This window comes from Phyllobates terribilis, unplaced genomic scaffold (genome assembly GCF_046119375.1).
Source record: "Phyllobates terribilis strain yellow unplaced genomic scaffold, ASM4611937v1 Scaffold_5__5_contigs__length_657084704, whole genome shotgun sequence".
In the NCBI taxonomy this organism is placed as follows: Eukaryota; Metazoa; Chordata; class Amphibia; order Anura; family Dendrobatidae; genus Phyllobates; species Phyllobates terribilis.
Genome location: NW_027362765.1, coordinates 44735298 through 44761715, shown reverse-complemented (window position 1 = coordinate 44761715; position 26418 = coordinate 44735298). Strand labels below are relative to the sequence as shown.

Below are 26418 nucleotides of genomic sequence, written 5' to 3'. Positions count from 1 at the left end.
GAGATCCAGCCTGCATATCTTCCTCTGCTTACTGTCACTGAATGGAAACATTGCTTCGTGAGGCTGAACACTTTCCAGGAGAGATTTATGCACCTAAAACTGATGAGCAAGCACATCTCTAATAAAACACAACAATAAGATCGATGTGCCGGTGCTCTTTGCTGGAAAAAGTCTGCATCCTTTAGAGTTGTGGATTCCGCTCTACGTGCTTTGGTCCAATAGTCTTTAGAACAAGCCAAGCTGCTCACAAATACAATAGCAGAATTACGTTGCTTTTCACCATTTCAACTCAATGGGAAATGTTTTACATTTTTCCAGTACAATATAAGGAAAAATAGATGGTGTCATACAAAACTGCACCTCGCATTGCAAATAACAAGTCTACATATGGCTGTGTCAAAGTCGCTCTGGGAAAAAGAGGAGGAAAAATTAAAACACTAGAAGGGGATAAAAGACGCATCAAATCTGCACAGCTCTGCTCCGTACACACGCACGGCTCCGCACCGTACACATCATAAACTCACACACAGATCAGATCTGTATACACACGACTCCACTCACACGGTTCTATAGGAACCATGGATTCACTGCCTCACCTTGTGCATGTTGTACACAAACAGCTCTGCCCTGTACACTTCATACACACACATGACTCCGCCCCATACACATTGTACACACACAAGGCTCCACCCTGTAGATGTCATTCAGACACACAACTCCACCCCATACATGACGTCGATGCATGGCTCTGCCCCAGACACGTTATGCATACACAGCTCCACCCTGTACACATTGTACATGCATGGCTCCACTTCAGGGAGAGTAAAGGATAAGACTCTTTGAGAACATCAGCTTGGAAGTATGGCTTTAGCCAGAGAGACACAGATTTTGATTTTACATGATTTTAGTCTAAGGCGTACAGCCCTGAATGGAAAGATACGGATCTGCTCCATTTGACCATCAGAGAGACCATGGATACATTTGGGGAGACCAGGTTGGGACGATGAAGACACCTGGCCTCATGGATATGTTGTTTGGAGTTGCCAGCAGGGACCCACCGGTCGCCTGGAACCCATGGAGACATTCGGAGAAACCAGATTGGGACCCACCAGTCATCTGGCCCCATGGAAACTCTCAGAGATGCCAGGGTGGGACTCTCGGGTCTCCTGGCCTTGTACCTCTATGGACTGCTAACTTCCTAAGCTTGCCGCTACCTTCTCTCTGTGGGGGCCCACCAGAATCGAGGGGCCACTGGTTGAGGTAGTTGGCCCTGGAAGTCCTAAAGTCACAGCTGTTCTATCCCGGGCGGAGCGGAAGGGTGAGACTGTATTGTTGCACCATCTTGGGTATTTGCTGGGACTGTTCTACTTGTTTAATGTCCACTTTGTGGTTCAATAAAGTATTGCCACGCTGTTTTAACCTCGCCCTATGTTGTCTGAGTAGCGTTACGCCCACGGAAGACCCCGGGTCTTCACACCCTCCCTATCCTCTTACTGGTGAATGTGTACTTGAAGGACATCTGTAACTATTTAAGGGACATGTGCTTCTGTAGCAGAGAGACTAAAAACAGAGAATCAAGGAGAAGCAAGAGGACACTCAGACTCTCTTCACACCATCAGCTTAGTAGTATGGCTTTACCCAAAGAGACACAGATTTGGATTCTACTTGATTCTAGTCTAAGGGTATATAGCCCTGACTGGAAAGATAGTGATCTGTTCCATTGACCATCAGAGAGACCATGGATACATTTGGGGAGACCAGGTTGGGACAATGAAGTGACCTTGCCCCATGGATATGTTGTTTGGGGTTGCCAGGTGGGACCATCCGGTCACCTGGAACCCATGGAGACATTCGAAGAAGCCATATTGGGTCCCACCAGTCATCTGGGCCCATGGAAACTCTCGGAGAGGCCAGGGTGGGACTTTCCGGTCTCTTGGCCTTGTATCTCTATGGACTGCTAGCTTCCTAAGCTTGCTGCTACCTTCTCTCTGTGGGGGCCCACCAGAAGCGGGTCACTGGTTGAGGTAGTTGACCCTGGAAGTCCCAAAGTCACAGCTGTTCTATCCCAGGCGGGCGGAGCGGAAGGGTGAGACTGTGTAATGTTATACCATCTTGGGTATATGCTGGGACTGTTCTGTGTTTATTGTCCTGTTTTGTGATTCAATTAAGTATTGCCCAACTGTTTTACCATCACCCTGTTTTGTCTGAGTAGTGTTACGCCCACGGAAGACCCCGGGTCTTCACAGCATCCTGCCTCTCCTTCATAAAGGCGGCCTCTTCCTGTTCCAGGGCTGGTCTGGAAACTTAGTTGGTCCAGGATCATCTCCGGACATGGCACTCCCACAGCCCACTTGAGTGGGGCATAACTAGTTACTTAGAAATTCTGGACCACCTGTTCTACTGTGGCCCTGTTTCCTTCAGTTGGCCCCTGCTTCATCGGACCTAACCTTTCAGCTCACGACTTCCCCAAACTCTTTGATCCCGCCTGATCAGGCAGTTTAGCCGATTCACAGCCCTCTGGGAGATCTTGTTGGGTCTGCCCTGGCCATGTCATAGATTCTTCAGAGGTCATCCTCTTCTCACCACTGGAGTCACTGGTATTCATGATTTTCACAAACCCCTCAGGGACTTCTTTTGCCCGCATCTGCTGAGCCTCCCTCTGACCTCTCCGCCATAGGACGTCTCGGTCCCTCTCCTTCACATCCTCATAATTATATCTATCGATAAGATATTTATAGAGGACAAAGAAAAGGCTGAGATATTAAACAGGCACTTTTCATCCATGTTCACCAACAAACAGTCTGTTCCAGAGATCTTTCAACAGGGCAAAAATCAAAGTTCACCACCTAATATAACTAGTTTAACATAAAAAGAAGTACGCCTGCGTCTGAGCAAATTGAACATTGACAAATCCCCCGGTCCCAGATGTTATTTATCCACGGATACTGAGGGAATTAAGCTCAGTAATTGACAAACCACTGAATCTCATTTTCTTAGACTCTCTGGTAACAGGGGTGGTGCCTTGGGATCGGAGGATAGCCCATTGGTACCAATATTTAAAGGAGTTGTCCCACTACTTTCACATTGATCGGCCGAGGTCCCGCATGTGGCAACCCCGCCAATCAGCTGTTATCGGTGCTGGCGGTGGCGGCTGCCGGCCGGAAGTCCTTACCTCCGGTGCTTGGCCGTCAAGTTGCAGTGGCCGTCGCTTGTTACTGCACATCCGCATCCCATTCATGTGAATGGGAGGCGGATGTGTACTACCCCGCTGCGGTCACTACAGATGGACGGCCAAGCACTGCAGGTAAGGACTTCCGACCGCCGCCACAGCCGGCACCGATAACAGCTGATCGGGGGTGCCGCGTGCCCATCATACATTGATCAAGTGAAAGTAGTGGACAACTTCTTTAAGAAAAGTAAGAAGGTGGATCCAGGTAACTACCGTCCGGTAAGTCTGACATCAGTAGTGTGCAAGGTTTTTGAGGGCATCATAGGAGATGACCTGCAGAGTTATATCACAGAGAATAATTTAATAAATGATAATCAGCATGGATTCATGAAAAATAGGTCGTGTTTAACCAACATGTTGGGGTTCTATGAGGAGGTGAGTGAAAATCTGGATGTTGGTAATGCAACTGATGAGATTTATCTGGACTTTGCAAAGGCATTTAACACTGTACCACATAACAGCCTTATACTGAAGCTACAGAAGCAAGGACTTGGAGGAACTATATGTAGATGGGTAAGGAATTGGCTAAATGATAGGAAGCAAAGAGTCGTCATAAATGGTACGTTCTCTAAATGGAATGTAGTCAGCAGTGGGGTGCCGCAGGGACCTGTGCTTGGACCAATTCTTTTCAACCTTTTTATTAATGACCTTGGGGATGGGATGGAGAATAAAGTGTCAGTTTTTGCTGACGACATTAAACTATGTAGGATATTAAAATCTAATCCTGACATTACGATATTGCAGAACGATCTGCATAAGATGACTAAATGAGCAAACACTTGGCATATGAGGTTTAATGTACAGTAGATAAATGAAGAGTAATGCACCTAGGACAGAGTAATCCTGCTGCATGCACATTAAATGGGAGTATACTCGGGACTACAGAACAGGAGAAGGACTTGGGTATTCTGGTTGCAAACAAGATTTTACGATGTATAAAAAGAGAAATAAAATCCCGCGATCCCAAAGTATTGTTACCCCTTTATATATCACTGGTGAGGCCAGATCTGGAATATGGGATCCAGTTTTGGGTTCCACATATTAAAAAAGATATTCAGAAGTTAGAGTCAGTTCAAAGGCGGGCAACTAAATTATTACAAGGGATGGAAGGCCTCTCATATGATGAGAGGTTGAAATAGTTAAGTCTGTTTAGCTTAGAAAAACGATGCCTCAGAGGAGATCTCATTTACATGTATAAATATACAGTGGTGGCCACAAGTATTGGCACCCCTGCAATTCTGTCAGATAATACTCCGTTTCTTCCTGAAAATGATTGCAATCACAAATTCTTTGGTATTATTATCTTCATTTAATTTGTCTTCAATGAAAAAACACAAAAAGAATTGTCCTAAAGCCAAATTGGATACAATTCCACACCAAACCTAAAAAAGGGGGTGGACAAAAGTATTGGCACTGTTTGAAAAATCATGTGATGCTTCTCTAATTCGTGTAATTAACAGCACCTGTAACTTACCTGTGGCACTATAAAATGGTTTGAGAGAAAGCACTGGAGACGTCTAAGGTGGCCAGCAATGAGTCCAGACCTGAATCCCATAGAACACCTGTGGAGAGATCTCAAAATGGCAGTTTGGAGAAGGCACCCTTCAAATATCAGGGACCTGGAGCAGTTTGCCAAAGAAGAATGGTCTACAATTCCAGCAGAGCATTGTAAGAAACTCATTGATGGTTACCGGAAGCGGTTGTTCGCAGTTATTTTGGCTAAAGATTGTGCAACCAAGTATTAGGCTGAGGGTGCCAATACTTTTGTCTGGCCCATTTTTGGAGCTTTGTGTGAAATGATCAATGATTTGATTTTTGCTTCATTCTCTTTTGTGTTTTTTCCTTGCAAGCAAATTAAATGAAGATAATACAAAAGAATTTGTGATTGCAATCATTTTCAGGAAGAAATTGAGTATTATCTGACAGAATTGCAGGGGTGCCAATACTTTTGGCCACCACTGTATGTGTGGTCAGTACAAAGGACTAGCACAGGACTTATTCCTTCCAAAGACCATACTAAGGACCAGGGGGCACTCATTACGGGTGGAAGGAAGGCGATTCCGGCACCTCAATAGGAAACGGTTCTTTACAGTCAGAGCAGTTGGATTGCGGAATGCCGACCACAATAGGTAGTAATGGTCGACACTATAACTGCTTTCAAGAAAGGGCTGGACGATTTCCTCAATATATATAACATTGTGGGCTACAGTTAATTTACACCTATAGTAGTACATTTAATACAATAATAGTAATTACATAACTAGTAACATAATTAGGTTTGATCCAGGGTTCTTGGACTGATCGCCTTTTATTGGGGTCAAGAAGGAATTTTTTCCCCGTAATGCAAATTGGCTGAATGTGTCCTGGGTTTTTGGCCTTCTTCTGAATCAACAGATTTAGGCATAGGGATTTTAGTAATATCATTATTGGAATCATAAGAGTAATACAAAATATAAAACTAATCAAAAATTATAAACGGGTTCATTTTTAATTGTAATAGTGCAACAATAATAAAAATGGTAATAATACATTTGTGAGGTCTAGTCCCAGCAAGTTAGTGAAGGAAGTACAATTGACAGAGAATGGTTGAACTGGTGGACCTATGTCTTTGTTCAACCTATGTTACTAGGGCTGCCGCGTACCAGCCCCTTCTGCACTCACACTTAAACTCCACAATCTTGCCCGGATACACACTGTGGAGTCGGGAGGGCAGGTACTTTCGTTTCACCACATCGTGGCCCACACAGACCTCGTGCCCAGTCCTCTCCTCTTCTAGGAACCCAAACCCCCTCTTGATGTCAAACTATATTACTCGACTTCTGGACTGCACATCTTCCACTGCCTCCTGTCGGGCACTGTTGGACCTTTCCAGCCACCCCCTCAGGTAAAGATCGGTCCAATTTCGACGGGCCATCAAGTCGTTAATCTCGGGTGGACGTTTGGTCAAGCACCGCGTTCAGTAGTCGGGGGCTGTCAGTCGGTGGGGAGTTGAGTATATCCCACTCTATCCCCCACTAGTTAATATGAGGGACTTTTCTCTCACCTGGTCTAACCTCCGCCCTGCTGGCATCAGGCCTGACCTTTTTCTGCTCATCCTCGGGGACTTCCCTGGCCAAGACCGGAACAGGGACCAACCACATTGGGGCGCAATCGCCCTCCTCGGGGAGTGTTGTCCCATGCCGGCGGTCTACGGCTGTTAACTCATTTACTCTGGATGTCTGACTTGTCTGAAGGAGAGGATAATGAAGCTTCAGTAGCCAACTCTGAACATGTTATACTTAAGTCATGCAGCAAGGCTCTTAAAGGGTCGCTACTGACTTTTAGGATCGCTATTTCCTATAGGTGGCTCTAGAATTTAAGTTATTTTCCTCTCTGAAGGGGCAACATGTTATACCTAAAAATAATCCTTACAGAGGGCACATTTAGTATTTGTTCTTGGGATGAGCATTCATTTGTTCCTGAAAGATGTCGTGATGAGCAAGAAAAATAAAAAATCTGACACTTTTTGATAAGGTTCAGATGGCAGGAAGATTGGGACAGAGCAACTCTAAAATGGTGGGTCTTATGGTGTGCCCCCGGTATACAGGAGGTCCTGTTGGGTGATGAGTTTAGTTTAGCTAGCATTTTTTTATCACTCCTTTTTGGAAAGGGAGAAATTGTTTTAAGAAAAAAGGGAAGTAAAAATAATGTATGAGCAGCTTTTGTCGAGTTGCAGGGAAAGATTGGGCCTTTTTATTTCTCTGTCCAAATAGCAGTATGAGGGATTGTGTTTTGTGGGATGAGTTCTACTTTTGAATGAGTTAATTCATATTACCTCATAGTGTATCGGAAACGCACGGACTGTACACACATGGCTCTGCTCCGTACACCTCGTACACACGCGGCTCTGCTCCGTACACCTCGTACACACGCGGCTCTGCTCCGTACACCTAGTACACACGCGGCTCTGCTCCGTACACCTAGTACACACGCGGCTCTGCTCCGTACACCTAGTACACACGCGGCTCTGCTCCGTACACCTAGTACACACGCGGCTCTGCTCCGTACACCTAGTACACACGCGGCTCTGCTCCGTACACCTAGTACACACGCGGCTCTGCTCCGTACACCTAGTACACACGCGGCTCTGCTCCGTACACCTAGTACACACGTGGCTCCGCTCCGTACACCTTTTATACACACGGCTCATCTCCGTACACACGCTGGTTAATCTCCGTAGACACGCGGCTCGGCTCTGTACACCTCGTACATACGCGGCTCCGCTCCGTACACATGTGGCTCCTCTCCGTACACCTCGTACACGCGCGGCTCCTCTCCGTACACCTCGTACACACGCGGCTCTGCTCCGTACGCACGCGGCTCTGCTCCGTACACCTCGTACGCGCGCGGCTCTGCTCCGTACACCTCGTACGCGCGCGGCTCTGCTCCGTACACCTCGTACGCGCGCGGCTCTGCTCCGTACACCTCGTACGCGCGCGGCTCTGCTCCATACACCTCGTACGCGCGCGGCTCCGCTCCGTACACATGTGGCTCCTCTCCGTACACCTCGTACACGCGCGGCTCCTCTCCGTACACCTCGTACACACGCGGCTCTGCTCCGTACGCACGCGGCTCTGCTCCGTACACCTCGTACGCGCGCGGCTCTGCTCCGTACACCTCGTACGCGCGCGGCTCTGCTCCGTACACCTCGTACGCGCGCGGCTCTGCTCCGTACACCTCGTACGCGCGCGGCTCTGCTCCGTACACCTCGTACGCGCGCGGCTCTGCTCCGTACACCTCGTACGCGCGCGGCTCTGCTCCGTACACCTCGTACGCGCGCGGCTCTGCTCCGTACACCTCGTACGCGCGCGGCTCTGCTCCGTACACCTCGTACGCGCGCGGCTCTGCTCCGTACACCTCGTACGCGCGCGGCTCTGCTCCGTACACCTCGTACGCGCGCGGCTCTGCTCCGTACACCTCGTACGCGCGCGGCTCTGCTCCGTACACCTCGTACGCGCGCGGCTCTGCTCCGTACACCTCGTACGCGCGCGGCTCTGCTCCGTACACCTCGTACGCGCGCGGCTCTGCTCCGTACACCTCGTACGCGCGCGGCTCCTCTCCGTACACCTCGTACGCGCGCGGCTCCGCTCCGTACACCTCGTACACACGCGGCTCCGCCCCGTACACCTCGTACACACGCGGCTCCGCCCCGTACACCTCGTACACACGCGGCTCTGCTACATCCACACTGTAAACCCCTCCTGACCCCACACATAACCTTCACCTCATCCAGCACCATGACAACCAGCACAGCAGAGTCCTGCATCCACTGAGGCCCCTGATCATGTGACCCCTGACTCCTCCCCTCCTGTGACCTCATCACAGGTCCTGTGCGCACAGAACAGCCATATATGTGGTGGCGGCTCTGCAGGTGGAGGTATGTGGAGATTCCCCCATTACTGGGCGCAGGGGGCATTAACCTCTCCATTCCTGGAGATAGTGCCCCCTTCCCCCAGTTCTGCCATGTGTATATGTACAGTAATATAACGCTGGATGTGCTCATGTATACAGGGGACATTAACCCCTCCATTCCCGGAGATAGTGGCCCCTTTCCCCAGTTCTGCCATGTGTATATGTACAGTAATATAACGCTGGATGTGCTCATATATACAGGGGGCATTAACCCCTCCATTCCCGGAGATAGTGCCCCCTCCCCCAGTTCTACCATGTGTATATGTACAGTAATATAACGCTGGATGTGCTCATGTATACAGGGGGCATTAACCCCTCCATTCCTGGAGATAGTGCCCCCTTCCCCCAGTTCTGTCATGTGTATATGTACAGTAATATAACGCTGGATGTGCTCATGTATACAGGGAACATTAACCGCTCCATTCCCGGAGATAGTGCCCCCTTCCCCCAGTTCTGCCATGTGTATATGTACAGTAATATAACGCTGGATGTGCTCATGTATACAGGGGACATTAACCTCTCCATTCCTGGAGATAGTGCCCCCTTCCCCCAGTTCTGCCATGTGTATATGTACAGTAATATAACGCTGGATGTGCTCATGTATACAGGGGACATTAACCCCTCCATTCCCGGAGATAGTGGCCCCTTTCCCCAGTTCTGCCATGTGTATATGTACAGTAATATAACGCTGGATGTGCTCATGTATACAGGGGGCATTAACCTCTCCATTCCTGGAGATAGTGCCCCCTTCCCCCAGTTCTGCCATGTGTATATGTACAGTAATATAACGCTGGATGTGCTCATGTATACAGGGGACATTAACCCCTCCATTCCCGGAGATAGTGGCCCCTTTCCCCAGTTCTGCCATGTGTATATGTACAGTAATATAACGCTGGATGTGCTCATATATACAGGGGGCATTAACCCCTCCATTCCCGGAGATAGTGCCCCCTCCCCCAGTTCTACCATGTGTATATGTACAGTAATATAACGCTGGATGTGCTCATGTATACAGGGGGCATTAACCCCTCCATTCCTGGAGATAGTGCCCCCTTCCCCCAGTTCTGCCGTGTATATGTACAGTAATATAACGCTGGATGTGCTCATGTATACAGGGGACATTAACCCCTCCATTCCTGGAGATAGTGCCCCCTTCCCCCAGTTCTGTCATGTGTATATGTACAGTAATATAACGCTGGATGTGCTCATGTATACAGGGAACATTAACCGCTCCATTCCCGGAGATAGTGCCCCCTTCCCCCAGTTCTGCCATGTGTATATGTACAGTAATATAACGCTGGATGTGCTCATGTATACAGGGGGCATTAACCCCTCCATTCCCAGAGATAGTGCCCCCCTTCCCCCAGTTCTGCCATGTGTATATGTACAGTAATATAATGCTGGATATGCTCATGTATACAGGGGGCATTAACCCCTCCATTCCCGGAGATAGTGCCCCCCCCTTACCCCAGTTCTGCCGTGTATATGTACAGTAATATAACGCTGGATGTGCTCATGTATACAGGGGACATTAACCCCTCCATTCCTGGAGATAGTGCCCCCTTCCCCCAGTTCTGCCATGTGTATATGTACAGTAATATAACGCTGGATGTGCTCATGTATACAGGGGACATTAACCCCTCCATTCCCGGAGATAGTGCCCCCTCCCCCCAGTTCTGCCATGTGTATATGTACAGTAATATAACGCTGGATGTGCTCATGTATACAGGGGGCATTAACCCCTCCATTCCCGGAGATAGTGCCCCCTTCCCCCAGTTCTGCCATGTGTATATGTACAGTAATATAACGCTGGATGTGCTCATGTATACAGGGGACATTAACCCCTCCATTCCTGGAGATAGTGCCCCCTTCCCCCTGTACTGCCATGTGTATATGTACAGTAATATAACGCTGGATGTGCTCATGTATACAGGGGACATTAACCCCTCCATTCCCGGAGATAGTGCCCCCTTCCCCCAGTTCTGCCATGTGTATATGTACAGTAATATAACGCTGGATGTGCTCATGTATACAGGGGTCATTAACCCCTCCATTCCCGGAGATAGTGCCCCCCTTCCCCCAGTTCTGCCATGTGTATATGTACAGTAATATAACGCTGGATGTGCTCATGTATACAGGGGGCATTAACCCCTCCATTCCCGGAGATAGTGCCCCCCTTCCCCCAGTTCTGCCATGTGTATATGTACAGTAATATAACGCTGGATGTGCTCATGTATACAGGGGGCATTAACCCCTCCATTCTCGGAGATAGTGCCCCCTTCCCCCAGTTCTGCCATGTGTATATGTACAGTAATATAATGCTGGATGTGCTCATGTATACAGGGGGCATTAACCCCTCCATTCCTGGAGATAGTGCCCCCCTCCCCTCAGTTCTGCCATGTGTATATGTACAGTAATATAACGCTGGATGTGCTCATATATACAGGGGGCATTAACCCCTCCATTCCCGGAGATAGTGCCCCCTTCCCCCAGTTCTGCCATGTGTATATGTACAGTAATATAACGCTGGATGTGCTCATGTATACAGGGGGCATTAACCCCTCCATTCTCGGAGATAGTGCCCCCCTCCCCCAGTTCTGCCATGTGTATATGTACAGTAATATAACGCTGGATGTGCTCATGTATACAGGGGGCATTAACCCCTCCATTCCCAGAGATAGTGCCCCCCTTCCCCCAGTTCTGCCATGTGTATATGTACAGTAATATAATGCTGGATATGCTCATGTATACAGGGGGCATTAACCCCTCCATTCCCGGAGATAGTGCCCCCCCCTTCCCCCAGTTCTGCCGTGTATATGTACAGTAATATAACGCTGGATGTGCTCATGTATACAGGGGACATTAACCCCTCCATTCCTGGAGATAGTGCCCCCTTCCCCCAGTTCTGCCATGTGTATATGTACAGTAATATAACGCTGGATGTGCTCATGTATACAGTGGACATTAACCCCTCCATTCCCGGAGATAGTGCCCCCTCCCCCCAGTTCTGCCATGTGTATATGTACAGTAATATAACGCTGGATGTGCTCATGTATACAGGGGGCATTAACCCCTCCATTCCCGGAAATAGTGCCCCCTTCCCCCAGTTCTGCCATGTGTATATGTACAGTAATATAACGCTGGATGTGCTCATGTATACAGGGGTCATTAACCCCTCCATTCCCGGAGATGGTGCCCCCCTTCCCCCAGTTCTGCCATGTGTATATGTACAGTAATATAACGCTGGATGTGCTCATGTATACAGGGGGCATTAACCCCTTCATTCCCGGAGATAGTGGCCCCTCCCCCAGTTCTGCCATGTGTATATGTACAGTAATATAACGCTGGATGTGCTCATGTATACAGGGGGCATTAACCCCTCCATTCTCGGAGATAGTGCCCCCTTCCCCCAGTTCTGCCATGTGTATATGTACAGTAATATAATGCTGGATGTGCTCATGTATACAGGGGGCATTAACCCCTCCATTCCTGGAGATAGTGCCCCCCTCCCCTCAGTTCTGCCATGTGTATATGTACAGTAATATAACGCTGGATGTGCTCATATATACAGGGGGCATTAACCCCTCCATTCCCGGAGATAGTGCCCCCTTCCCCCAGTTCTGCCATGTGTATATGTACAGTAATATAACGCTGGATGTGCTCATGTATACAGGGGGCATTAACCCCTTCATTCCCGGAGATAGTGCCCCCTCCCCCCAGTTCTGCCATGTCTATATGTACAGTAATATAACGCTGGATGTGCTCATGTATACAGGGGGCATTAACCCCTCCATTCTCGGAGATAGTGCCCCCCTCCCCCAGTTCTGCCATGTGTATATGTACAGTAATATAACGCTGGATGTGCTCATGTATACAGGGGGCATTAACCCCTTCATTCCCGGAGATAGTGCCCCCTTCCCCCAGTTCTGCCATGTGTATATGTACAGTAATATAACGCTGGATGTGCTCATGTATACAGGGGGCATTAACCCCTTCATTCCCGGAGATAGTGGCCCCTCCCCCAGTTCTGCCATGTGTATATGTACAGTAATATAACGCTGGATGTGCTCATGTATACAGGGGGCATTAACCCCTCCATTCTCGGAGATAGTGCCCCCTTCCCCCAGTTCTGCCATGTGTATATGTACAGTAATATAATGCTGGATGTGCTCATGTATACAGGGGGCATTAACCCCTCCATTCTCGGAGATAGTGCCCCCCTCCCCCAGTTCTGCCATGTGTATATGTACAGTAATATAACGCTGGATGTGCTCATGTATACAGGGGGCATTAACCCCTCCATTCCCAGAGATAGTGCCCCCCTTCCCCCAGTTCTGCCATGTGTATATGTACAGTAATATAATGCTGGATATGCTCATGTATACAGGGGGCATTAACCCCTCCATTCCCGGAGATAGTGCCCCCCCCTTCCCCCAGTTCTGCCGTGTATATGTACAGTAATATAACGCTGGATGTGCTCATGTATACAGGGGACATTAACCCCTCCATTCCTGGAGATAGTGCCCCCTTCCCCCAGTTCTGCCATGTGTATATGTACAGTAATATAACGCTGGATGTGCTCATGTATACAGTGGACATTAACCCCTCCATTCCCGGAGATAGTGCCCCCTCCCCCCAGTTCTGCCATGTGTATATGTACAGTAATATAACGCTGGATGTGCTCATGTATACAGGGGGCATTAACCCCTCCATTCCCGGAGATAGTGCCCCCTTCCCCCAGTTCTGCCATGTGTATATGTACAGTAATATAACGCTGGATGTGCTCATGTATACAGGGGTCATTAACCCCTCCATTCCCGGAGATAGTGCCCCCCTTCCCCCAGTTCTGCCATGTGTATATGTACAGTAATATAACGCTGGATGTGCTCATGTATACAGGGGGCATTAACCCCTTCATTCCCGGAGATAGTGCCCCCTTCCCCCAGTTCTGCCATGTGTATATGTACAGTAATATAACGCTGGATGTGCTCATGTATACAGGGGGCATTAACCCCTTCATTCCCGGAGATAGTGCCCCCTCCCCCCAGTTCTGCCATGTCTATATGTACAGTAATATAACGCTGGATGTGCTCATGTATACAGGGGGCATTAACCCCTCCATTCTCGGAGATAGTGCCCCCCTCCCCCCAGTTCTGCCATGTGTATATGTACAGTAATATAACGCTGGATGTGCTCATGTATACAGGGGGCATTAACCCCTTCATTCCCGGATATAGTGCCCCCTTCCCCCAGTTCTGCCATGTGTATATGTACAGTAATATAACGCTGGATGTGCTCATGTATACAGGGGGCATTAACCCCTTCATTCCCGGAGATAGTGGCCCCTCCCCCAGTTCTGCCATGTGTATATGTACAGTAATATAACGCTGGATGTGCTCATGTATACAGGGGGCATTAACCCCTCCATTCTCGGAGATAGTGCCCCCTTCCCCCAGTTCTGCCATGTGTATATGTACAGTAATATAATGCTGGATGTGCTCATGTATACAGGGGGCATTAACCCCTCCATTCCTGGAGATAGTGCCCCCCTCCCCCTAGTTCTGCCATGTGTATATGTACAGTAATATAACGCTGGATGTGCTCATGTATACAGGGGTCATTAACCCCTCCATTCCCGGAGATAGTGCCCTCCTTCCCCCAGTTCTGCCATGTGTATATGTACAGTAATATAACGCTGGATGTGCTCATGTATACAGGGGGCATTAACACCTCCATTCCCGGAGATAGAGCCCCCTCCCCCAGTTCTGCCATGTGTATATGTACAGTAATATAACGCTGGATGTGCTCATGTATACAGGGGTCATTAACCCCTCCATTCCCGGAGATAGTGCCCCCTCCCCCCAGTTCTGCCATGTGTATATGTACAGTAATATAACGCTGGATGTGCTCATGTATACAGGGGGCATTAACCCCTCCATTCCCTGAGCGTGTCCCCTCCCCCAGTTCTACCATGTGTATATGTACAGTAATATAACGCTGGATGTGCTCATGTATACAGGGGGCATTAACCCCTCCATTCCCTGAGCGTGTCCCCTCCCCCAGTTCTGCCATGTGTACAGTACAGACCAAAAGTTTTTACACACCTTCTCATTTAAAGATATTTCTGTATTTTCATGACTATGAAAATTGTACATTCACACTGAAGGTATCAAAACTATGAATTAACACATGTGGAATTATATACTTAACAAAAAAGTGTGAAACAACTGAAAATATGTCTTATATTCTACGTTCTTCAATGTAGCCACCTTTTGCTTTGATGACTGCTTTGCACACTCTTGGCATTCTCTTGATGAGCTTCAAGAGGTAGTCACCGGAAATGGTTTTCACTTCACAGGTGTGCCCTGTCAGGTTTAATAAGTGGGATTTCTTGCCTTATAAATGGGGTTGGGACCATCAGTTGTGTTGTGCAGAAGTCTGGTGGATACACAGCTGATAGTCCTACTGAATAGACTGTTAGAATTTGTATTATGGCAAGAAAAAAGCAGCTAAGTAAAGAAAAACGAGTGGCCATCATTACTTTCAGAAATGAAGGTCAGTCAGTCCGAAAAATTGGACAAACTTTGAAAGTGTCCCCAAGTGCAGTTGCAAAAACCATCAAGCGCTACAAAGAAACTGGCTCACATGAGTACCGCCCCTGGAAAGGAAGACCAAGAGTCACCTCTGCTTCTGAGGATACGTTTATCCGAGTCACCAGCCTCAGAAATCGCAGGTTAACAGCAGCTCAGATTAGAGACCAGGTCAATGCCACACAGAGTTCTAGCAGCAGACACATCTCTACAACAATTGTTAAGAGGAGACTTTGTGCAGCAGGCCTTCATGGTAAAATAGCTGCTAGGAAACCACTGCTAAGGACAGGCAACAAGCAGAATAGACTTGTTTGGGCTAAAGAACACAAGGAATGGACATTAGACCAGTGGAAATCTGTGCTTTGGTCTGATGAGTCCAAATTTGAGATCTTTGGTTCCAACCACCGTGTCTTTGTGCGACGCAGAAAAGGTGAACGGATGGACTCTACATGCCTGGTTCCCACCGTGAAGCATGGAGGAAGAGGTGTGATGGTGTGGGGGTGCTTTGCTGGTGACACTGTTGGGGATTTATTCAAAATTGAAGGCATACTGAACCAGCATGGCTACCACAGCATCTTGCAGCGGCATGCTATTCCTTCCGGTTTGCATTTAGTTGGACCATTATTTATTTTTCAACAGGACAATGACCCCAAACACAGCTCCAGGCTGTGTAAGGGCTATTTGACCAAGAAGGAGAGTGATGGGGTGCGACGCCAGATGACCTGGCCTCCACAGTCACCAGACCTGAACCCAATCGAGATGGTTTGGGGTGAGCTGGACCGCAGAGTGAAGGAAAAAGGGCCAACAAGTGCTAAGCATCTCTGGGAACTCCTTCAGGATTGTTGGAAGACCATTTCCGGTGACTACCTCTTGAAGCTCATCAAGAGAATGCCAAGAGTGTGCAAAGCAGTCATCAAAGCAAAAGGTGGCTACTTTGAGGAACCTAGAATATAAGACATATTTTCAGTTGTTTCACACTTTTTTGTTAAGTATATAATTCCACATGTGTTAATTCATAGTTTTGATGCCTTCAGTGTGAATGTACAATTTTTAGAGTCATGAAAATGCAGAAAAATCTATAAATGAGAAGGTGTGTCCAAACTTTTGGTCTGTACTGTATATGTACAGTAATATAACTCTGGATGTGTTCATTTATACAGGGGGCATTAACCCCTCCATTCCCGGAGATAGTGCCCCCTTCCCCCAGTTCTGCCATGTGTATATGTACAGTAATATAACGCTGGATGTGCTCATGTATACGGGGGGCATTAACCCCTTCATTCCCGGAGGTAGTGGCCCCTTCCCCCAGTTCTGCCATGTGTATATGTAGAGTAATATAACGCTGGATGTGCTCATGTATATAGGGGACATTAACCCCTCCATTCCCAGAGATAGTGCCCCCCTTCCCCCAGTTCTGCCATGTGTATATATACAGTAATATAACGCTGGATGTGCTCATGTATACAGGGGGCATTAACTCCTCCATTCCCAGAGATAGTGCCCCCCTTCCCCCAGTTCTGCCTTGTGTATATGTACAGTAATATAACGCAGGATGTGCTCATGTATACAGGGGGCATTAACCCCTCCATTCCTGGAGATAGTGCCCCCTTCCCCCAGTTCAGCCATGTGTATATGTACAGTAATATAACGCTGGATGTGCTCATGTATACAGGGGGCATTAACCCCTCCATTCCTGGAGATAGTGCCCCCTTCCCCCAGTTCTGCCATGTGTATATGTACAGTAATATAACGCTGGATGTGCTCATGTATACAGGGGACATTAACCCCTCCATTCCCGGAGATAGTGCCCCCATCCCCCAGTTCTACCATGTGTATATATACAGTAATATAACGCTGGATGTGCTCATGTATACAGTGGACATTAACCTCTCCATTCCCGGAGATAGTGCCCCCTTCCCCCAGTTCTGCCATGTGTATATGTACAGTAATATAACGCTGGATGTGCTCATGTATACAGGAGACATTAACCCCTCCATTCCCGGAGATAGTGCCCCCTTCCCCCAGTTCTGCCATGTGTATATGTACAGTCATATAACTCTGGATGTGCTCATGTATACAGGGGGCATTAACCCCTCCATTCCCGGAGATAGTGCACCCTTCCCCCAGTTCTGCCATGGGTATATGTACAGTCATATAACGCTGGATGTGCTCATGTATACAGGGGACATTAACCCCTCCATTCCTGGAGATGGTGCCCCCTTCCCCCCAGAGCTGTGTATATTTACAGTAATATGAGACGTTTCTAAAGGCATTGCTGGTGATTCATCAAGACCAGCGATTCTCTTGGTTTTGGAGCAGATACTCCTGATTCTTTAAGAGGCTGAAGCAGTGAGGTGCTTAGAGGGTTGTGACACTGTGCATTTCGCCACAAACCTTACTCCAGCATATGCTAGAGTAAGATTTGTGACGTAGCAAACTCCACCATTCATCATGAATTTAACGAGTGGGGCTCGCCTCCCACCCTTCCCCCCCACTCCATCATAGCTGGGGCGAGAATAGTATGAACATGCCAATAGTTGCTTTTTTTTGTGCAGAGATCTGGCGAAAAAGCTTTGAAGAATCGCCCCCTTACCCCCTTAGTGTTATCTGCAGATTAATCATATATAAGAATGGAAAAGGAACACCGACTACAGGAGAAAAATATATTATATCCTCCCTGCAGCCGTTCACTTGCAGTCATCGGGGTGGTGCATGGGCTTTATCAGTTACAGACAGCATCGGACCGGCCCTCCAGAGGATCCTTTCTGGACCCCAGTCTCTACAGCTGTTTGGAGTATAGATTTACCAGATGAAGTGTGCCGCTTCTTTGGGGCAAACACTGTCCAGCAGGTATAATCTGCTTCCTGCTGTAGCCAATGAGGTAGTACCACTTACTGCTGGGAGTTGTTAGATATTATGCCTAGATATCTCCTTGGACTACAATTACTGATCACCTGGTATCTGAACCCAGCTATTTCCGTGACTACAGTTTTGTCTCCTGATTCTGTCCCTCTGGATAGTGACCAGATTAGTTAGAATGCTCTTGCCTTAGGCTGATCCTCTGTTCAGCAACCACTTTGTGGACTCAACTCCAGGGGTCTTCGTTGTCAGTCCAGATGATCTCTGTGTAAAGGTTACAGGGTGAAGGCCAAAGTTCCTTTGAGTTCTGCAACGGGAGTGGCTAAAGCCAAATCTGTCTGACCTAGTCTTTTTGGGTTGAAAGAGTCAGACAGACTTACCAACATGTAAACAAATGAGGAAAAAAAAGATGTAAGAAAAGACTGCTGTAGGGTTTTGTTCCTTGATGAATTGAAGCAGGGTTTGAATGGCCACCTGACAATTTTGGCAAATGCTACATGGGCCTGTCCAGCATCGTCCTGTTACACTGTCAGTACATCTTCAGGAAGCTGATACAGTTAAAACTATACAGGAGCAGAGAGCCATTGGCTTCCTACTCTGCTGCTTACTCAGACAGGCCACAAGTGGAGAGAAAGGTTATTATCATAAGGAGCACCTGGGAGAAAGGCTTTTATCATGAGGAGACACCTGGGAGAAGGGTCATTATTGTGAGTAGATGCCTGGGAGGAGGATCATTATCATGAGGAGGTGCCTGGGAGAATGGTCATTATTGTGAGTAGATGCCTGGGAGTAGGGTCATTATCATGTGGAGGTGCCTGGGGGAAGGGTCATGATTCTGAGTAGATGCCTGGGAGGAGCATCATTTTCATGAGGCGATCCCTGGGAGAAGGGTCATTATAATGAGGAGACGCCTGAAAGAAAGGTCATTATCATGACAGGGCACCTGGGAGAAGAGTTATTCCCTTGAGGAGGCACCTGTGAGAAGGGTTATTATTGTGAAGAGACACCTGAGAGAAGGGTTGTTATCATGAGACTGTGCCTAGAAGAAGGGTTATTATAGGAGGTGCCTGGGAGAAGAGTCATTATCATGAGGAAGTGTCTGAGAGAATGGTCATTATCATGGGGAAGCCCCTGGGAGAAGGGTCATTATCATGAGGAAGTATCTCGGGAGAATGGTTATTATCATGGGGAGCGCCGGGGAGGGAGAAGAGTCATTATCATGAGACACCTGGGAGAGGGTTATTGTCATGAGTAGGCACCTGGTAGAAGGGTCAAGATCGTGAGTAGACACCTGGGTGTCACGGGTGTGTCAGGTGTGATAGACAGTTGCCCTGCAGTTGGTTGCAGAAGATCTCTTCGTTTGGTATTACAGACCACTTCTTAGCTGTTTCACTCTAGGACCCAGCGGCTACCTCCCTCCTTCTCTAATTGACACCCGAGCCTGGGTGTTTAAATTGTTTCACTTTGCTGCAGGGTGGTGCCGGTGATATTCACATGTTTCTTTGTGAAAGCTTGGAGCGAGTGCATTCTGTTTACTTCGTGTCTGTCTACCTTGTTGTCTTTAGCTGTCCGTGTGGATCGACTAGTGCTCATCCCCCCCTTCCCTACCCAGGGCCAAGCGCTAGGGAAATACAGGGGTAGGTTCCTGTGCAGCGATTGAAGAACCAATATAGGGACGGTAGGGGAGACAGGGTGATATCAGATCAGCCTAGGAGGTCTCCACTTCCCCCTTTCCCTAGAGTCTGGGCTCCCTTCTCCTCTTCCCTTTGTGTTGCACTTAGTCTTTCCCACACCTTGCGTGACACTGGGAGAATGGTCATTATCATGAGGAGGTTCCTGGGAGAATGGCCATTATTATGGGGAGGTGCCTGAAAGAAAGGTCATTATCATGAGGAGGCACCTGGGAACAGGGTTATTATCGTGAGGAGGCGTCTGGGAGAAGGGTTATTATTGTAAGGAGGTGCCTGGGAGAAGAGTTATTTATCATGGGGAGTGCCTGAGACTGAAAAGGATCATTATCATGAGGAGGCACCTGGGAGAAGGGTCATTATCATGAGGAGGCACCTGGGAACAGGGTTATTATCGTGAGGAGGCGTCTGGGAGAAGGGTTATTATTGTAAGGAGGTGCCTGGGAGAAGGGTTATTTATCATGGGGAGTGCCTGAGACTGAAAAGGATCATTATCATGAGGAGGCACCTGGGAGAAGGGTCATTATCATGAGGAGGCACCTGGGAGAGGGGTCATTATTATGAGGAGGCACCTGGGAGAAGGGTCATTATCATGAGGAGACGCCTGGGAAAAGGGTCATTATCATGAGAAGGCGCATGGGAGGCCTGTGTGCTTTCAAATGCCAGAGCAGAATTTCAGTCACAGTTTGGCCATCAATGGAGGTGTGGGTTCTGAACAAGACCTACCATGCTTGTTGACTCTGAGCCCTTAAAGGGGTTTTCCCACGAACAAAAGTTGATTTTAATCAATAGATCTTGGAATAATAATAATTTCCACCATTGGATGTGTTTAAATAAAATGTTCCTGTGCTGAGGTAATCTTATAAATATGCCCCTGCTGTGTACTGTGTAATGGCTGTGTCTGACCATACAGCAACATGGTCTGATCATACCACATCTCCTAGGGAGGGGAGGAAGCAAGAGAATATACAGATATTACAGCGTGGGATCACAGCTGATTCTTTCTTTGAAGTAAAACATTGTGTAAAACAGGCAGGGAAATGTTTTACCTCACAAAAAGAATCAGCTGTGTTCCCCTGCTGTAATGTCTGTATACTCCTTTGCTTCCTCCCCTGCCCAGTAGATTTGGTATGATCAGACCATGTTCCTGTATAGTCAGGCACAGCCATTATACAGTACACAGCAGGGGCACATTTATAAGATTATCTCAGCACAGGAACATTTTATTTAAACACATCCAATTGTGGAACTTATTATTATTCCAAGATCTATTGACTAAAATGAACTTTTGTTCGTGAGAAAACCCCTTTAAAGCTGAATTAGAGCTTTTCCTCCTGAAAGAAGTGAGGTTGTTCATCCTTGATTTTTACCTGTGGTGAAGGTGGTTGCATTCTACAGTACATAACAACAGATCACTTATTTATTACACAAGTCCGTAGTGCCATTAAGTTTTTTTTCTGGAAAGACAATATTGGTTTCAGTGGTGATGTCAGAATGTACGACTTGGGAGTCTTCAGTGATCATGTGCCATTAAATGATGGCATTATGTTTGCAGCAAGGGATTAACGGTAGTGTTCATGCGAAGAAGTGTCGTGCAGTGACCCTAAACATGAAGGAGCTGCCCTGATAATATATTCAATTCATGTTCCAGTTCAAACAAAAAGAGAGAATCCAACATCTACACATTTTAATTCTTGATATGTTTCCCCTTATTTTCTCCAGTAATTGTGTTATTATATGGGATCTTCAGGATTTTCCATCAGCTTATCTTCTTCCCATTCAGATCCCTACAATTTCGGATTGTCCTGATTGACCCCTAAATCATGGATAGAGACAGGAACAAGATGTCGGAGAGGATATTACACCTCACCCTAGAGATCCTCTTCCGGCTTACTGGAGAGGTGAGAGATTCTGATGACGTCACATTACATCATTCTTATCTATGGTAATAACAGATGGACAGAACTGGAGAGGTGAGGACTCTGGAAATGTCTGCTGTGAGATTTATTAATGTGTCTCTCCATAACCAGGATTACACAGTAGTGAAGAAGACCTCTAGTGAGCGCTGTCAGGCCTCTATGTCTGAGGGATGGGGAAGACCCCTGAGCTCAATCATGGGGCCTCCACCTCACCCCCTGATACATGAGGACATCAATGACCAGAAGATCCTAGAACTCACCTACAAGATGATTGAGCTGCTGACTGGAGAGGTGACACTGCTGGGAATGCTGGGAACACAGTAACACTATGAAGGGATCGGGGGGATGACGGTATCATTGTATGTGTCAGGTTCCTGTTAGGTGTCAGGATGTCACCGTCTATTTCTCCATGGAGGAGTGGGAGTATTTAAAAGGACACAAAGATCTGTACAAGGACGTCATGATGGAGGTTCCCCAGCCCTCCATATCACCAGGTAATAGACAGGACTATATACACACGGCCTATAATTATCTGTATGTAAAGAATGAATTCAGTCCCTGTATGTGTTTCCTCCAGTTGTATCCAGTAAGAGGACAACACCAGAGAGATGTCCCCGACCTCTTCTTCCTCAGGACTATACAGAAGAAGATCCCAATGTTCCTCAGGATCATCAGGTAGATGGAGAGAAGGTGTCATGAGATCTCCCCTGTGATGTGTAGACGGCTGTGAATGTCTTGTGCTCAGTCTTGTTGTATTCACCAGTATTATAGACCAGAGGTCCCCAACCGCCGGTCCGCGGACCAGGACCGGGCCGTTGGGGTTTTTCAGCCGGTCCGCGGGGAGAGGGGGCCCCTCCAGCCTCCAGCAGGGCCGCCATCAGGGCATGACTGCCCTGACTCCAGTATGGGGCCCGGCCGGTAGGAGCCCCCTCGGAGCCCCCCTCTTGTGCGTCTCTCTCCTCATGGGGCCCCCGGCCGCATGCTAAGCGCCGGGTCCGGGACATCTTAGCGCTGCGCTGCTGCGGCAGCACCTTCATGATTCCCCTGACTTCCAGTCATGTGACGGCGCCGTCACATGGCCGGAAGTCAGGAGAACCTGGTGTCAGCGATTTGGACGAGCGCCAGGATTCTGCAGGGATCGCATGGGGGTAAGTATAACAAGTTTTATTTTTTTTTAAATACAATTAACTAGGAGTGGGGGGAATGGGAGATGCACATGGGGGGAGGGGAGAGATGAGAGATGCACATGGGGGAGGGGAGAGATGAGAGATCCACATGGGGGGGGAGGGGAGAGATGAGAGATGCACATGGGGGAGGGGAGAGATGAGAGATCCACATGGGGGGAGGGGAGAGATGAGAGATGCACATGGGGGGAGGGGAGAGATGAGAGATGCACATGGGGGGAGGGGAGAGATGAGAGATGCACATGGGGGGAGGGGAGAGATGAGAGATGCACGGGGGGGTGAGAGATGCACGGGGGGTGGATGAGAGATGCACGGGGGGTGGATGAGAGATGCACGGGGGGTGGATGAGAGATGCACAGGGGGATGAGAGATGCACGGGGGGTGGATGAGAGATGCACGGAGGGGGATGAGAGATGCACGGAGGGGGATGAGAGATGCACGGGGGGGTGAGAGATGCACGGGGGGGTGAGAGATGCACGGGGGGGTGAGAGATGCACGGGGGGGTGAGAGATGCACGGGGGGGTGAGAGATGCACGGGGGGGTGAGAGATGCACGGGGGGGATGAGAGATGCACGGGGGGGGATGAGAGATGCACGGGGGGGGATGAGAGATGCACGGGGGGTGGATGAGAGATGCACGGGGGGTGAGAGATGCACGGGGGGGTGAGAGATGCACGGGGGGGTGAGAGATGCACGGGGGGGGTGAGAGATGCACGGGGGGGTGAGAGATGCACGGGGGGGATGAGAGATGCACGGGGGTGGATGAGAGATGCACGGGGGGTGGATGAGAGATGCACGAGGGGGGATGAGAGATGCACGGGGGGGATGAGAGATGCACGGGGGGGATGAGAGATGCACGGGGGGTGGATGAGAGATGCACGGGGGGTGGATGAGAGATGCACGGGGGGTGGATGAGAGATGCACGGGGGGTGGATGAGAGATGCACGGGGGGTGGGTGAGAGATGCACGGGGGGTGGGTGAGAGATGCACGGGGGGGATGAGAGATGCACGGGGGGTGGATGAGAGATGCACGGAGGGGGATGAGAGATGCACGGAGGGGGATGAGAGATGCACGGGGGTGAGCTGCACATGGGGGGGTGAGAGATGCACATGGGGGGGTTATGTTTACATAACTTTGTTGCCTTATGAAGGGCGGGGGGGGCCCCAAAAAATTTCTTGCACAGGGGCCCACTACAGTCTGTGTCCGCCCCTGGGATGAAGTAAATGCAGCTGAACAGCAGCTGTCAGGACAGCTGCCCTGTCCTGCTGCAGGGCGTGATGGGGCCTCAGTGATGCGGCTCCTGGCACAGCACATTATGTGGGGCTCCTGGCATAGCTCCTGGCGGGGACCTGGTCTACACTATATGATAAGTATGCACTAAACTCCAAATCCCTCCATTACCCCGCCCCCATATGACCAAAGCCCCGCCCACCCCACCCCCTCCTTGCTGGGCCATGGAAAAATGATCTTGCTTCAAGCCGGTCCCTGGTGCAAAAAAGGTTGGGGACCACTGTTATAGACAGTATTATCTCCATCTGTCTGTGACTTTTACAATATTTCCTTCAGGGTAAAGATCTGACCCATATTAATACTACAGAGACATATGTGATGGGTGATGAGTGGTGTAAAGAGGAGATTCCTACATATGACTACCCAGGTGAGTAGTAACCACTAAATGCAGAGAAAACACAGATTCTTCCCAGTCACGGGCTAATACCATTTTGTATTACTTGTTGTGAGCTCTTTGGTCTTTCAATGTTTTTCATCTTTACATTCACCTCTTCTGCCAAAATGCTAAATAAATATGGGTGAAAATGTGTTATAGTTATTGACGATAAAATAAGGGATTTACTGAAATTTATCAATAGACGGAGCAAAATGTGCTGGATAAGTTGACCGGAACAAGCTGTTTTCTTTTTAATTCGTGCTTTTAATTAATGCTCAATGGTTTTCAAGCTAAAATAGGGCTTATCAAAAACTAAAGCAAAAGTTTGTTTAAGATACAGTAAATAGACCTTTTGATGTCATAGTTTAATGACTTTGATATATCCCAAGCATCCCATACACAATAGATAGCTGTTGGACAATTAGGCTGTGTGCCCACGATGCGTTTTTTAAGCGTTTCCGCAGCGGCAAAAACGCTGCAGAAATGCTTAAAAAAATGCATGCACATGCTGCGGAAATTTCCGCTGCGGATTATCATTGCGGAAAAATCCGCAGCACTACCAATTATTTTGCGGAAGCGCTGCGTTTTCGGGGCCATTGACTTGCATTGGAACGCTTGGATTCCGCATCACTGGATCTGTACATGCGGAATCTAAACGTTTCAATGTGCGGATGGTACCCGGGTCTGGAGGACAGGAGACTCCCCTCCGGACCCGGGTACCATAGAACCTATAAAAAATAAATATTATATTTACCTTCTGATGGCCCGCGGTGCACTTGTTTTCGCTTGCCAGCAGATCGCGGTGAACTGAAGGACCTGCGCTGATGTCATTTAGTCATGTGACGGCAGGTCCTTCAGTGTAGTGTACCGCGAGCTGCCGGCAAGCCAGGGCGGATCGAATAAAGACTCCGGGGGCCATCAGAAGGTAAGTATAGATTTATTTTTTTATTTTTTACCATTCTTTAAGGTCACAGTATATAAATCCATGCCGGCTGCATGGATTTATATAGTGTGACCAAGTTGACAAGCACTTTCCAAGTGATGCTAAAATCGCTTGGAAAGCGCTTGTCAACCCGCATGCATAAATCCATGTGAAGAACGCTTCACATCCGCATGTCCCTGGCAGGAAAAATGCATGTACAATCCGCATGTACAATCCGCATGCGTTTTTTCTGCCAGGGAGATGCAGAAACGCTCAGGAAAAAATCCCGAGCATTTCTGCATCGTGGGCACATAGCATAATAGTGAGGTTGATTGACTGCAGCTATCTCTGCCGCTCTGCAGAATACCCCTGTTGTCTATCCTCTGGTGGCAGCTTATCCAACTAAGAACAAAAAGATTGGCATGACAGTGCCTTATCTCCCCTGACCTTATCTGTCACAGGCGATTTCGGAAGCCCCCATACACTTTTTAGTCAGTCAATTAGTAAGTAACTAAGGCGATCAGGTAACCATGGATAAGTGAAAAATAGTAGTGAGCTTACCGCATTTGGTTTAAATTGGGAGTCCTTTAATGGGAACCAGATCCTGCTGGTGATTAGCATCAAAGCTTGAGAAAAAATAACAGGGGTCACTGACACTTTCACTTGATTAAAAATATGTATACTCTTTATTCATAAAAAGAAAAAGTCTCACATGGTAGATAAAGAACCTGACATATTTCTGGTGTGTTAACACTCTTAGGCCTCATTCACACGTCAAGTTTTTTTCATGTACAAGAAAAACTGACCAAGTTTCATCAGTGATTTTGGTCAGTATCATCACAGTTTGATCCTAGTTACATCACTTTACCTCATATGTGTAAAAAAACAAACAAGCATTTCCCCACCTTCT

At 48.2% G+C, this 26418-nt stretch overlaps 1 pseudogene; it reads left to right on the top strand.

Annotated features, from left to right (window-relative positions):
- LOC141271431 (uncharacterized) overlaps positions 1-26418 on the top strand; it is a 66513-nt pseudogene that overhangs the window by 21416 nt on the left and 18679 nt on the right.